Here is a 13,134-nt window from a genome sequence, read left to right as displayed (position 1 = left end):
CTGGTAACTGTGACAGCATGGAATTCAAAGGAGGCAATAGACAGATGGGTAAGGGGAGAAAGAGAGAAAGAGCACTTGGGAGAGATGAGGATCCCGGTGCCACCACCCCGCTGACCAGAAGCTCTCGCGGTGTGCGAGAACACGTGGGCGGACGAGGAGAGAGCAGTAGGAGTAGCAGTGTTATCTGTGGTGATCCATGTTTCCGTCAGTGCCAAGAAGTCAAGGGACTGGAGGGAGGCATAGGCTGAGATGAACTCTGCCTTGTTGGCCGCAGATCGGCAGTTCCAGAGGCTACCGGAGACCTGGAACTCCACGTGGGTCGTACGCGCTGGGACCACCAGGTTAGGTGGTCGCGGCCACGCGGTGTGGAGCGTTTGTATGGTCTGTGCAGAGAGGAGAGAACAGGGATAGACAGACACATAGTTGACAGGCTACAGAAAAGGCTACGCTAATGCAAGGAAATTGGAATGACAAGTGGACTACACGTCTCGAATGTTCAGAAAGTTAAGCTTACGTAGCAAGAATCTTATTGACTAAAATGATTAAAATGATACAGTACTGCTGAAGTAGCTGCGTTGTTGGCACTACACTAATCAAGTCGTTCCGTTGAGTGTAATAATTTCTACAGTGCTGCTATTCGGGGGCTAGCTGGCTAGCTAGCAGTGTTGTTTACGTTACGTTGAGTTAAAAGAACGACAATAGCTGGCTAGCTAACCTAGGAAATCGGTCTAGACTACACAATTATCTTTGAAACAAAGACGGCTATGTAGCTAGCTATGTAGCTAGCTACGATCAAACAAATCAAACCGTTGTACTGTAATGAAATGAAAATGTGATACTCCCTGACCGGTGATTGAATTCGAATCAGTAGACAGACGTGTGTGTGGTGACGTTGGCTAGCTGTTAGCTGTTGGCTAGCTAGCAGAGTCTCCTACGTTAAGGACGACAAATAGCTGGCTAGCGAACCTCAGTGAATTAAGATAATCACTCCAAGGCTACACACACTAAACTACACAATTATCTTGGAAACAAAGACCGCTATGTAGCTAGCTAACACTGAACTAATCAAGTCGTACAGTTGAGTGAATAGCACTACAGTGATGCTAATCTGTGTGCGTTAGCTAGCGTTGCTAGCTCCTGGGCGAATAGCAGTGAAGGCTACGTTAGGGCGACGAAATACGATAATTATGCAATTATCTCTGATACAAGGACGGCTATGTAGCTAGCTAAGAAGAATTGCTAAGATTAGACAAATCAACCGTTGTACTATAATGAAATGTAATGAAAAAGTTATACAACCTGCAGAGCGAAGTGCGAATGCGACCGCTCGCTCCAACCGGAACCGGAAATTTATGAAAGGCCTTTAACTATGGCTAAACAGTTTTCTACACATCTTATTCATTAATGATGTGGGCATACCCAGGATTTACAGGCAGGACGTTTGATCTACACAGGGAGGGAAAACTTACGGAGTTATGATGGAGCGGGCAAGCGTCTTTGAGTTGGTGAATTCGAAACGGATAATGGTCGTGTCGCTCCCTTTAGTAACCACGAGCACAACCGTTCCTTGATTTTAACTGGCGGCTTTATTCTGTAGTTTCAGTGAGAATTATCCCCTTCCGTGAGAACTATAAAGTAAATGAAAAATACAGTTAAGCACACTCTTACAACCTTATCTTACGAGTGACTTATTAGCTTGGTATAACTCTGAAGTGCTTACATACATAACAGTTTAACCGGTGTTATAAAGGTTTCAGATTAAACACATGAATAAAGGAAAAAAATACCTCATTGGCTGCTTATTACAGAAGGGAGGAAATCAAACTTCACACTTATTATTCCTGGCATGAATTCACACTTCATCCTAACATACACTCTTCAACCTTTATGAACTACACCCGATGACATGAAAACTTAGTTAACGCAGCGCAGGATTTCCCAAAAGTGTGTTGCTACAATAAGGATCCCCGTTACAACAGTATTAGCTACATAGTTCCGCTTGTATTATCATTTCCCCCGCACAGCGGACACATAAACAATTCAAACAAAAGACAACGACATAACCTGTAAGTCTAACTGTCAGTTACAGGTCGGGGCTAACAGGACCCTTTATCTGTACTAAATAGTAAACATTTTGGAATGTGTTAAAATGTAGGTACAAAATCTTTTGAATTAAATCACTGGTTTTAAAAATGTATCTCACGCTTTATAGATAGGGGCAGAGGTAATTTCATATATCGGTTTAGGGGGGTTATTAACTTTATGTAAAACAATATTCACTCAAACAACACCGCTTAGAGCAGCTTGGAGATTATTAGCCATGTAAGTGGGGAGCAAAAGAGCGGATTTAACCAACTCTGTACAAACCCCGACAAGGGGTATGATAACTCTGACGCGTACGTGTAATGATTATTGTAGATGTTTACAACTGAGGGAGTTGACACTAGGTCAATGAGATGTATAATGGCAAATTGACATAACGGACCTCAAAAGACCAACAGCCTACTTAATAATATAGAATGCATAGGTGTGTAATGAACATGTAACCATTATAAAACAAAAAATGTCTCGAAACACCCCCCTTTTTAGGGACAGAACGTGGAGCATATACTTTAATACAGTTACCACAGCTTTAGCGCAAACCCACAGCCCCGAATATTTAGCTGCCAGGACAGATTAAAAAAAGAGATGTGAATAAGTGAATCCCTCCTAATAGATATTTCTTAAGGCTACTGGACATAGGGGGTTGGGAAGCGACTGTTAGACGTAGATTCTCAGAAGCAATTTATAGTCTTTCCTACAATGGTATGTTATAAAGTTTGTAATAATGTACAACTGTAGGTCTCCAATGTTTTTACATAAAAACACTAATGATGCATGTTTAAATAGTAGTACAATTTGGTAATTAATTCGAACATGTCTTTAAAAAGTTAGTACTATATATTTTGGTCTTAAATCAATGGTTTTAAAACAGTATCTCACCCTTTAACGAAGGGAAAATGTCCTTTCCAGCCATCAACACGGTCTGTCACGAAGAAAAAAAGACAGAAAATCCGGGTGCGTGCGTGAGTGTGCGTGTGACGGAGCAGCAGGAGTGTGTGTGTTTGTTTCAAAAACAAAGGGTGTGGGTGTGTGTTCAACAGGGCCCCAAGCATGTAGCCCCATTCTATCTGTTGAGAATCGTTTGAAACCAAGGTGTGCACTATCATGCATAAGGCATGTCGAGATATCAGCCGACCAGCCGGGGTTAAACATAGATATCTCTAATCTGCGGCCCCCCCACACCCCGTTTGCAGACAGAATGTAACGACATCCCCTCCTGTTGTTTGAATTCACAGCCTGTGTTCTCTAAACCAAATATCCTGTATGCAACACCTTGTATATCTCCCGAAACTCATTCTGGACTTTCGATAGTTAGGAACAGAACGTGGAGCATATACTTTAACACTATGTTACCACAGCTTTAGCGCAAACCCACAGCCCCGAATATTTAGCTGCCAGGACAGATTAAAAAAGAGATGTGAATAAGTGAATCCCGCCTAATAGATATTTCTGAAGGCTACTGGACATAGGTGATTGGGAAGCGACTGTCCCCAGTTATTTGTGTTTTAAACAGGGGGGACAACGTTTTATTTTTATTTTATTTTTTATTATTATTTTTTTAGGTATGATGGGCAACGGACACAACGGGTGACTTGGATGCATTAGGGACTCTGAACGACATCGGAGGAACCGATGAAATACTGACACAACGGGTGACTTGGATGCATTAGGGACTCGACATCGGAGGAACCGATGAAACAGACAGTATTAGGTCTTTATGTATGAAAGGTCTACGAACGTTGGAACATTACAACTATTGAAGATGCAAAAAGGGGTTTTCAGAAATACATTTGGTTTGCAGATATGTATTATTATAAAAATAATATAACATTATTATCATAATCTAAAACACTTTATAAAGGAGCTCTAATTCAAACATGCAAGGATATATTTAAAACTGTTGCTGCAAAATCACTTCTCAATGTGTGTACATGTCAAGCTTTCAACAACAATAAACCAACCAGCTCAATAATGTTTCTCAGACTTACACACTGTTGAGTTTTCCTAGTTAGTAAAGAAACAACCACTAAGCCAAAACACAAAAAAGTTGTAATATAATATGTATACAAGTCATTCTATACGGAAAACAGGTACATTTTGATTGATCAAGAATTCCCAATAGGTTTGTGTCACGCCCGGACCATAGTTTGCTATGTATGTTTATAGGTTTTGTTGGGTATGGGGTGATCTGAGTGGGCATTCTATGCTGTATGTATAGTTTGTCTTTTTCTGTGTCTGGCCTGATATGGTTTTCAATCAGAGGCCTGTGTTAGGCGTTGTCTCTGATTGGGAACCATATTTAGGTAGCCTTTGTTGTCATTGTTGGGTGATTGTCTATGTTATAGGTGCTTGTGTCAGCACATTTGGTATATAAGCGTCACGGTAGTTGGTCATTTAGTGGCTTGTTCACTTTACTTTGTGTTTGCGTCATCCATTAAAACGATGCATTCACACCACGCAGCGCTTTGGTCCGCTTCTTATTACCCCTGAAGATCGTGACAGCTTGATCTGATCCTCAACCCTATTACGACAGCATATAATGCACAGTCATATGCAAAACCATAAAACTCTGACAAGAAAACAATGAAAACCTTAACACGACTACAAGCATTGCCATTATTTTAGTTAACAGCCACCCATGGTTGAATTTGGTACTTTTTCTTTGTACATGCACCAAGCCTCCAAGGGGGATGACAACTGTATTCCTAATGAGAAATATAGTCTAATAAAACAAATGTCTGCATAATGAAAGACATGAAAACTGTAGCCAACAATGTATTTTGAGCTGTTTTAAACGGGGATACTGTCAGTAAGGTTACAGACTAACAATAGACAATAGTTATTGTGGGAGGTTTAGGGTTAAAATATATGGGAAGGATCAGGAATGTTAGAGATTTGGTCACTGGGGCGATTTTGAAAGAGGGAGATTAGAACCACAAAGTAATAGGGTGGTAAGAGATCCTAAAGGTAATTTCATATTTCGGTTTAGGGGTTATTGACTTTATGGAAAACAATATTCCCACTATGTGGATTATAAACGTGTACATACATAGAGAGCCAACACATCAAGATCTAACAGGGATGAGTGGGGATTCATAGTACAACAAGAGGCTTCTGTAACCTGCAATATGTGTTAAATATGTTTTACATACATCCACGACTGAATGGTTTCACAAACGACCTTTAAAGGTTTTGTAAGAAAGGTGTAACAGGCCTCATTCACCAGTCTAGAGAGGAACCCAGAGACACCAAAAACATCAACGTTTAGATCAGCTTGGAGATTATTAGCCATGTAAGGGTGGAGCAAAGATGACAACCGTATACCTAATGAGAAATATAGTCTAATAAAACAAATGTCTGCATAATGAAAGACATGAAAACTGTAGCCAACAATGTATTTTGAGCTGTTTTAAACGGGGATATTGTCAGTAAGGTCACTGAGACTAACAATAGACAATAGTTATTGTGGGCGGTTTAGGGTTAAAATATATGGGAAGGATCAGGAATGTTAGAGATTTGGTCACTGGGGCAAAAGAGGGAGATTAGAACCACAAAGTAATAGGGTGGTAAAAGATCCTAAAGGTAATTTCATATTTAGGTTTAGGTGTTATTAACTTTATGGCAAACAATATTACCACTATGTGTATTATAAACATGTACGTACATAGAGAGCCAACACATCAATATATAACAGGGATGAGTGGGGATTCATAGTACAACAAGAGGCTTCTGTAACCTGCAATACGTGTTAAATATGTTTTACATACATCCATGACTGAATGGTTTCACAAACTACCTTTAAAGATTTTGTAAGAAAGTTGTAACAGGCCTCATTCACCAGTCTAGAGATGAACCCAGAGACACCAAAAACATCAACGTTTAGAGCAGCTTGGAGATTATTACCCATGTAAGGGGGGAGCAAACTATCTGAACTACATTATGCAAATTATTCTAATGATTGAAAGTGTATCAAGCTATTAAGCTGACTTAAAAACATATTTATGATTTAGTTAATTCAGAAGCTGAATATAAAAAGTATGGCTTCTTACATAGAAATGGGTCAGGCCTCTTGCTCAATAGCACAAAGCCGATCATTCAATCTATGTTCTTACTGGTTCTAGACTATGTTGAAATAATCTAAATGAATGCAGCAACCCTTTCATTAAAAACTATTGATGCATTTGACCATAGAGGTAAATCAGCTCTTTGCTCCCCCCTTACATGGGTAATAATCTCCAAGCTGCTCTAAACGTTGATGTTTTTGGTGTCTCTGGGTTCATCTCTAGACTGGTGAATGAGGCCTGTTACAACTTTCTTACAAAATCTTTAAAGGTAGTTTGTGAAACCATTCAGTCATGGATGTATGTAAAACATATTTAACACGTATTGCAGGTTACAGAAGCCTCTTGTTGTACTATGAATCCCCACTCATCCCTGTTATATATTGATGTGTTGGCTCTCTATGTACGTACATGTTTATAATACACATAGTGGTAATATTGTTTGCCATGAAGTTAATAACACCTAAACCTAAATATGAAATTACCTTTAGGATCTCTTACCACCCTATTACTTTGTGGTTCTAATCTCCCTCTTTTGCCCCAGTGACCAAATCTCTAACATTCCTGATCGTTCCCATATATTTTAACCCTAAACCGCCCACAATAACTATTGTCTATTGTTAGTCTCAGTGACCTTACTGACAATATCCCCGTTTAAAACAGCTCAAAATACATTGTTGGCTACAGTTTTCATGTCTTTCATTATGCAGACATTTGTTTTATTAGACTATATTTCTCATTAGGTATACGGTTGTCATCTTTGCTCCACCCTTACATGGCTAATAATCTCCAAGCTGATCTAAACGTTGATGTTTTTGGTGTCTCTGGGTTCCTCTCTAGACTGGTGAATGAGGCCTGTTACACCTTTCTTACAAAACCTTTAAAGGTCGTTTGTGAAACCATTCAGTCGTGGATGTATGTAAAACATATTTAACACGTATTGCAGGTTACAGAAGCCTCTTGTTGTACTATGAATCCCCACTCATCCCTGTTAGATCTTGATGTGTTGGCTCTCTATGTATGTACACGTTTATAATCCACATAGTGGGAATATTGTTTTCCATAAAGTCAATAACCCCTAAACCGAAATATGAAATTACCTTTAGGATCTCTTACCACCCTATTACTTTGTGGTTCTAATCTCCCTCTTTCAAAATCGCCCCAGTGACCAAATCTCTAACATTCCTGATCCTTCCCATATATTTTAACCCTAAACCTCCCACAATAACTATTGTCTATTGTTAGTCTGTAACCTTACTGACAGTATCCCCGTTTAAAACAGCTCAAAATACATTGTTGGCTACAGTTTTCATGTCTTTCATTATGCAGACATTTGTTTTATTAGACTATATTTCTCATTAGGAATACGGTTGTCATCCCCCTTGGAGGCTTGGTGCATGTACAAAGAAAAAGTACCAAATTCAACCATGGGTGGCTGTTAACTAAAATAATGGCAATGCTTGTAGTCGTGTTAAGGTTTTCATTGTTTTCTTGTCAGAGTTTTATGGTTTTGCATATGACTGTGCATTATATGCTGTCGTAATAGGGTTGAGGATCAGATCAAGCTGTCACGATCTTCAGGGGTAATAAGAAGCGGACCAAAGCGCTGCGTGGTGTGAATGCATCGTTTTAATGGATGACGCAAACACAAAGTAAAGTGAACAAGCCACTAAATGACCAACTACCGTGACGCTTATATACCAAATGTGCTGACACAAGCACCTATAACATAGACAATCACCCAACAATGACAACAAAGGCTACCTAAATATGGTTCCCAATCAGAGACAACGCCTAACACAGGCCTCTGATTGAAAACCATATCAGGCCAGACACAGAAAAAGACAAACTATACATACAGCATAGAATGCCCACTCAGATCACCCCCATACCCAACAAAACCTATAAACATACATAGCAAACTATGGTCCGGGCGTGACACAAACCTATTGGGAATTCTTGATCAATCAAAATGTACCTGTTTTCCGTATAGAATGACTTGTATACATATTATATTACAACTTTTTTGTGTTTTGGCTTAGTGGTTGTTTCTTTACTAACTAGGAAAACTCAACAGTGTGTAAGTCTGAGAAACATTATTGAGCTGGTTGGTTTATTGTTGTTGAAAGCTTGACATGTACACACATTGAGAAGTGATTTTGCAGCAACAGTTTTAAATATATCCCTGCATGTTTGAATTAGAGCTCCTTTAAAGTGTTTTAGATTATGATAATAATGTTATATTATTTTTATAATAATACATATCTGCAAACCAAATGTATTTCTGAAAACCCCTTTTTGCATCTTCAATAGTTGTAGATGTTCCAACGTTCGTAGACCTTTCATACATAAAGACCTAATACTGTCTGTTTCATCGGTTCCTCCGATGTCGAGTCCCTAATGCATCCAAGTCACCCGTTGTGTCAGTATTTCATTGGTTCCTCCGATGTCGTTCAGAGTCCCTAATGCATCCAAGTCACCCGTTGTGTCCGTTGCCCATCATACCTAAAAAAATAATAATAAAAAAATAAAATAAAAATAAAACGTTGTCCCCCCCTGTTTAAAACACAAATAACTCGGGGACAGTCGCTTCCCAATCACCTATGTCCAGTAGCCTTCAGAAATATCTATTAGGCGGGATTCACTTATTCACATCTCTTTTTTAATCTGTCCTGGCAGCTAAATATTCGGGGCTGTGGGTTTGCGCTAAAGCTGTGGTAACATAGTGTTAAAGTATATGCTCCACGTTCTGTTCCTAACTATCGAAAGTCCAGAATGAGTTTCGGGAGATATACAAGGTGTTGCATACAGGATATTTGGTTTAGAGAACACAGGCTGTGAATTCAAACAACAGGAGGGGATGTCGTTACATTCTGTCTGCAAACGGGGTGTGGGGGGGCCGCAGATTAGAGATATCTATGTTTAACCCCGGCTGGTCGGCTGATATCTCGACATGCCTTATGCATGATAGTGCACACCTTGGTTTCAAACGATTCTCAACAGATAGAATGGGGCTACATGCTTGGGGCCCTGTTGAACACACACCCACACCCTTTGTTTTTGAAACAAACACACACACTCCTACTGCTCCGTCACACGCACACTCACGCACGCACCCGGATTTTCTGTCTTTTTTCTTCGTGACAGACCGTGTTGATGGCTGGAAAGGACATTTTCCTTCGTTAAAGGGTGAGATACTGTTTTAAAACCATTGATTTAAGACCAAAATATATAGTACTAACTTTTTAAAGACATGTTCGAATTAATTACCAAATTGTACTACTATTTAAACATGCATCATTAGTGTTTTTATGTAAAACATTGGAGACCTACAGTTGTACATTATTACAAACTTTATAACATACCATTGTAGGAAAGACTATAAATTGCTTCTGAGAATCTACGTCTAACAGTCGCTTCCCAACCCCTATGTCCAGTAGCCTTAAGAAATATCTATTAGAGGGATTCACTTATTCACATCTCTTTTTTAATCTGTCCTGGCAGCTAAATATTCGGGGCTGTGGGTTTGCGCTAAAGCTGTGGTAACTGTATTAAAGTATATGCTCCACGTTCTGTCCCTAAAAAGGGGGTGTTTCGAGACATTTTTTGTTTTATAATGGTTACATGTTCATTACACACCTATGCATTCTATATTATTAAGTAGGCTGTTGGTCTTTTGAGGTCCGTTATGTCAATTTGCCTTTATACATCTCATTGACCTAGTGTCAACTCCCTCAGTTGTAAACATCTACAATAATCATTACACGGCGTCAGAGTTATCATACCCCTTGTCGGGGTTTGTACAGAGTTGGTTAAATCCGCTCTTTTGCTCCCCACTTACATGGCTAATAATCTCCAAGCTGCTCTAAGCGGTGTTGTTTGAGTGAATATTGTTTTACATAAAGTTAATAACCCCCCTAAACCGATATATGAAATTACCTCTGCCCCTATCTATAAAGCGTGAGATACATTTTTAAAACCAGTGATTTAATTCAAAAGATTTTGTACCTACATTTTAACACATTCCAAAATGTTTACTATTTCTTACAGATAAAGGGTCCTGTTAGCCCCGACCTGTAACTGACAGTTAGACTTACAGGTTATGTCGTTGTCTTTTGTTTGAATTGTTTATGTGTCCGCTGTGCGGGGGAAATGATAATACAAGCGGAACTATGTAGCTAATACTGTTGTAACGGGGATCCTTATTGTAGCAACACACTTTTGGGAAATCCTGCACTGCGTTAACTAAGTTTTCATGTCATCGGGTGTAGTTCATAAAGGTTGAAGAGTGTATGTTAGGATGAAGTGTGAATTCATGCCAGGAATAATAAGTGTGAAGTTTGATTTCCTCCCTTCTGTAATAAGCAGCCAATGAGGTATTTTTTTCCTTTATTCATGTGTTTAATCTTAACCCTTTATAACACCGGTTAAACTGTTATGTATGTAAGCACTTCAGAGTTATACCAAGCTAATAAGTCACTCGTAAGATAAGGTTGTAAGAGTGTGCTTAACTGTATTTTTCATTTACTTTATAGTTCTCACGGAAGGGGATAATTCTCACTGAAACTACAGAATAAAGCCGCCAGTTAAAATCAAGGAACGGTTGTGCTCGTGGTTACTAAAGGGAGCGACACGACCATTATCCGTTTCGAATTCACCAACTCAAAGACGCTTGCCCGCTCCATCATAACTCCGTAAGTTTTCCCTCCCTGTGTAGATCAAACGTCCTGCCTGTAAATCCTGGGTATGCCCACATCATTAATGAATAAGATGTGTAGAAAACTGTTTAGCCATAGTTAAAGGCCTTTCATAAAGCAGCTGTCATGATTGCATGTTACAGAATACTACTGTTGTACATCTAATATCCCCTAGCAGATTTCGTTGCCTTTGCACAAATTCTGTCATGTTACTGCGGTATTTTTAAAAGTCAATAAATATGTGTGTAGCGTGTACATGTTTGTTTCACTGTAGATCTGTTTAAGCCCTCCTAGAAACACCTAATTAAAGGCCTTTCATAAAGAGGCTGTCATGATTGCATGTGCCTCATGTTTAACACGTATTTCTTGTTACAGAATACTACTGTTGTACATCTAATATCCCCTAGCAGATTTCGTTGCCTTTGCACAAATTCTGTCATGTTACTGTGGTCTTTTTAAAAGTCAATAAATATGTGTGGAAAGTGTACATGTTTGTTTCACTGTAGATCTGTTTAAGCCCTCCTAGAAACACCTAATTAAAGGCCTTTCATAAAGAGGCTGTCATGATTCCATGTGCCTCATGTTTAACACGTATTGCTTGTTACAGAATACTACTGTTGTACATCTAATATCCCCTAGCCGATTTCGTTGCCTTTGCACAAATTCTGTCATGTTACTGTGGTCTTTTTAAAAGTCAATAAAAATGTGTGGAAAGTGTACATGTTTGTTTCACTGTAGATCTGTTTAAGACCTCCTAGAAACACATAATTTCATCCCACAGCATTAATTAATAAACTGGGTAGAAGCTGTTTAGCCATAAGTAAAGGCCTTTCATAAAGCGGCTGTCATGATAAACCTGAATCTGAAAATACCTTTAGGATCTTTTCTTTGGGGTTCTAATCTCCCAGGTGTACATGCCCTGAAAATCCTTAGGCTGGAGCCCTCTGGAAGCTCTGTGTCTGTACATATAAAGAGAACTAAATAGGAAACTAGGCTGAGAAACATTATTTAGATGGCTGTTTAATTGTTGTTTAAAGCCTGAAATGGACACAATGCCAAGGGACCTTGTTTCTAACACACACACACACACACACACACACACACACACACACACACACACACACACACACACACACACACACACACACACACACACACACACACACACACACACACACACACACACACACACACACACACACACACATTCCTTGTTTCAACACACACACACACACACACACACACACACACACACACACACACACACACACACACACACACACACACACACACACACATTCCTTGTTTCTAACACACACACACACACACACACACACACACACACACACACACACACACACACACACACACACACACACACACACACACACACACACACACGCCTGTTGCTCCGCCTCAAGACCCCTCCCCACACACCCAAACACTCTGATATTTTACTTCGCGACAGAGCTGGAATACGTTGTTAAATAGGCATTTCCCATAGTTAAAGGGTGAGATATTGTTTTAAAACCATTGATTTAAGACCAAAATATATAGTACAACCTTAAGACATGTTTGAATTAAGTAACACATTTGAATAATATTTAAACATGCAGCACATGTGTTTTATGTAAAATAAAAAAAAACCTTGGATGCAGGTCTTTGTACATTATTACAAACTTTAATAAAACGTAATGTTCATAACATACCCATGTAGGAATAGACTATAAAATAATACATGTTTTTTTCAGATCTTACAGTTGTCTGCGCCAGACCCTAGCTTGAGAGAAAAGAGCGCTACCCCTTAGTTAAATGGGGGGGTATACATTTTCAAAAATTAACACCTACATTTTAACACACGTTATAATTCAACATTTATTTTAACTATTTCTTACAAATATAGGGGGTCCTGTTAGCCCTGAACATTATCCGTTTCCAATTCACCATCACAAAGTCTTTTCCGCGCTCCGTCGAAGTTCTGTCCACTTTCCTGCCAGGGAAAGATCCGCCTTCGAACTTGTTGTTGTTCCGGGTTATGTCTCAACGATAACCTCGGCCATCGCCGTAATTGTTCACGATTTTCGAAAAGACTGTCCAGCTTATTCATCAGGGTTCGGAAAATGTGGTAATCGCGCCATTTAAAACTGAACATTATTTGAAAAAAATGTACATCCTTGCATGCTTTGGAGGATACATATGAACTGACCGTTTTCGTAGCATTTGACCTGTCAAATTGTTCACATGCTAAAACTGTCACTCGGGAGTCCGGGGTA

The 13,134-nt window shown here is 39.3% G+C and overlaps 1 long non-coding RNA gene across 1 annotated transcript; it reads left to right on the top strand.

Annotated features, from left to right (window-relative positions):
- Positions 1-9,945: 9,945 nt before the first annotated feature.
- LOC127925887 (uncharacterized) lies at positions 9,946-11,348 on the top strand. Its single transcript, XR_008122743.1, has 2 exons — positions 9,946-10,540; positions 10,700-11,348. It is a non-coding gene; the product is annotated as an uncharacterized LOC127925887 (long non-coding RNA).
- The last annotated feature ends 1,786 nt before the right edge of the window (positions 11,349-13,134 follow it).

This window comes from Oncorhynchus keta, unplaced genomic scaffold, assembly GCF_023373465.1.
Source record: "Oncorhynchus keta strain PuntledgeMale-10-30-2019 unplaced genomic scaffold, Oket_V2 Un_contig_6419_pilon_pilon, whole genome shotgun sequence".
Taxonomy (NCBI): Eukaryota; Metazoa; Chordata; class Actinopteri; order Salmoniformes; family Salmonidae; genus Oncorhynchus; species Oncorhynchus keta.
Note: the sequence above shows the minus strand (reverse complement) of the source record. Positions and strands in the feature narration are given on the sequence as shown.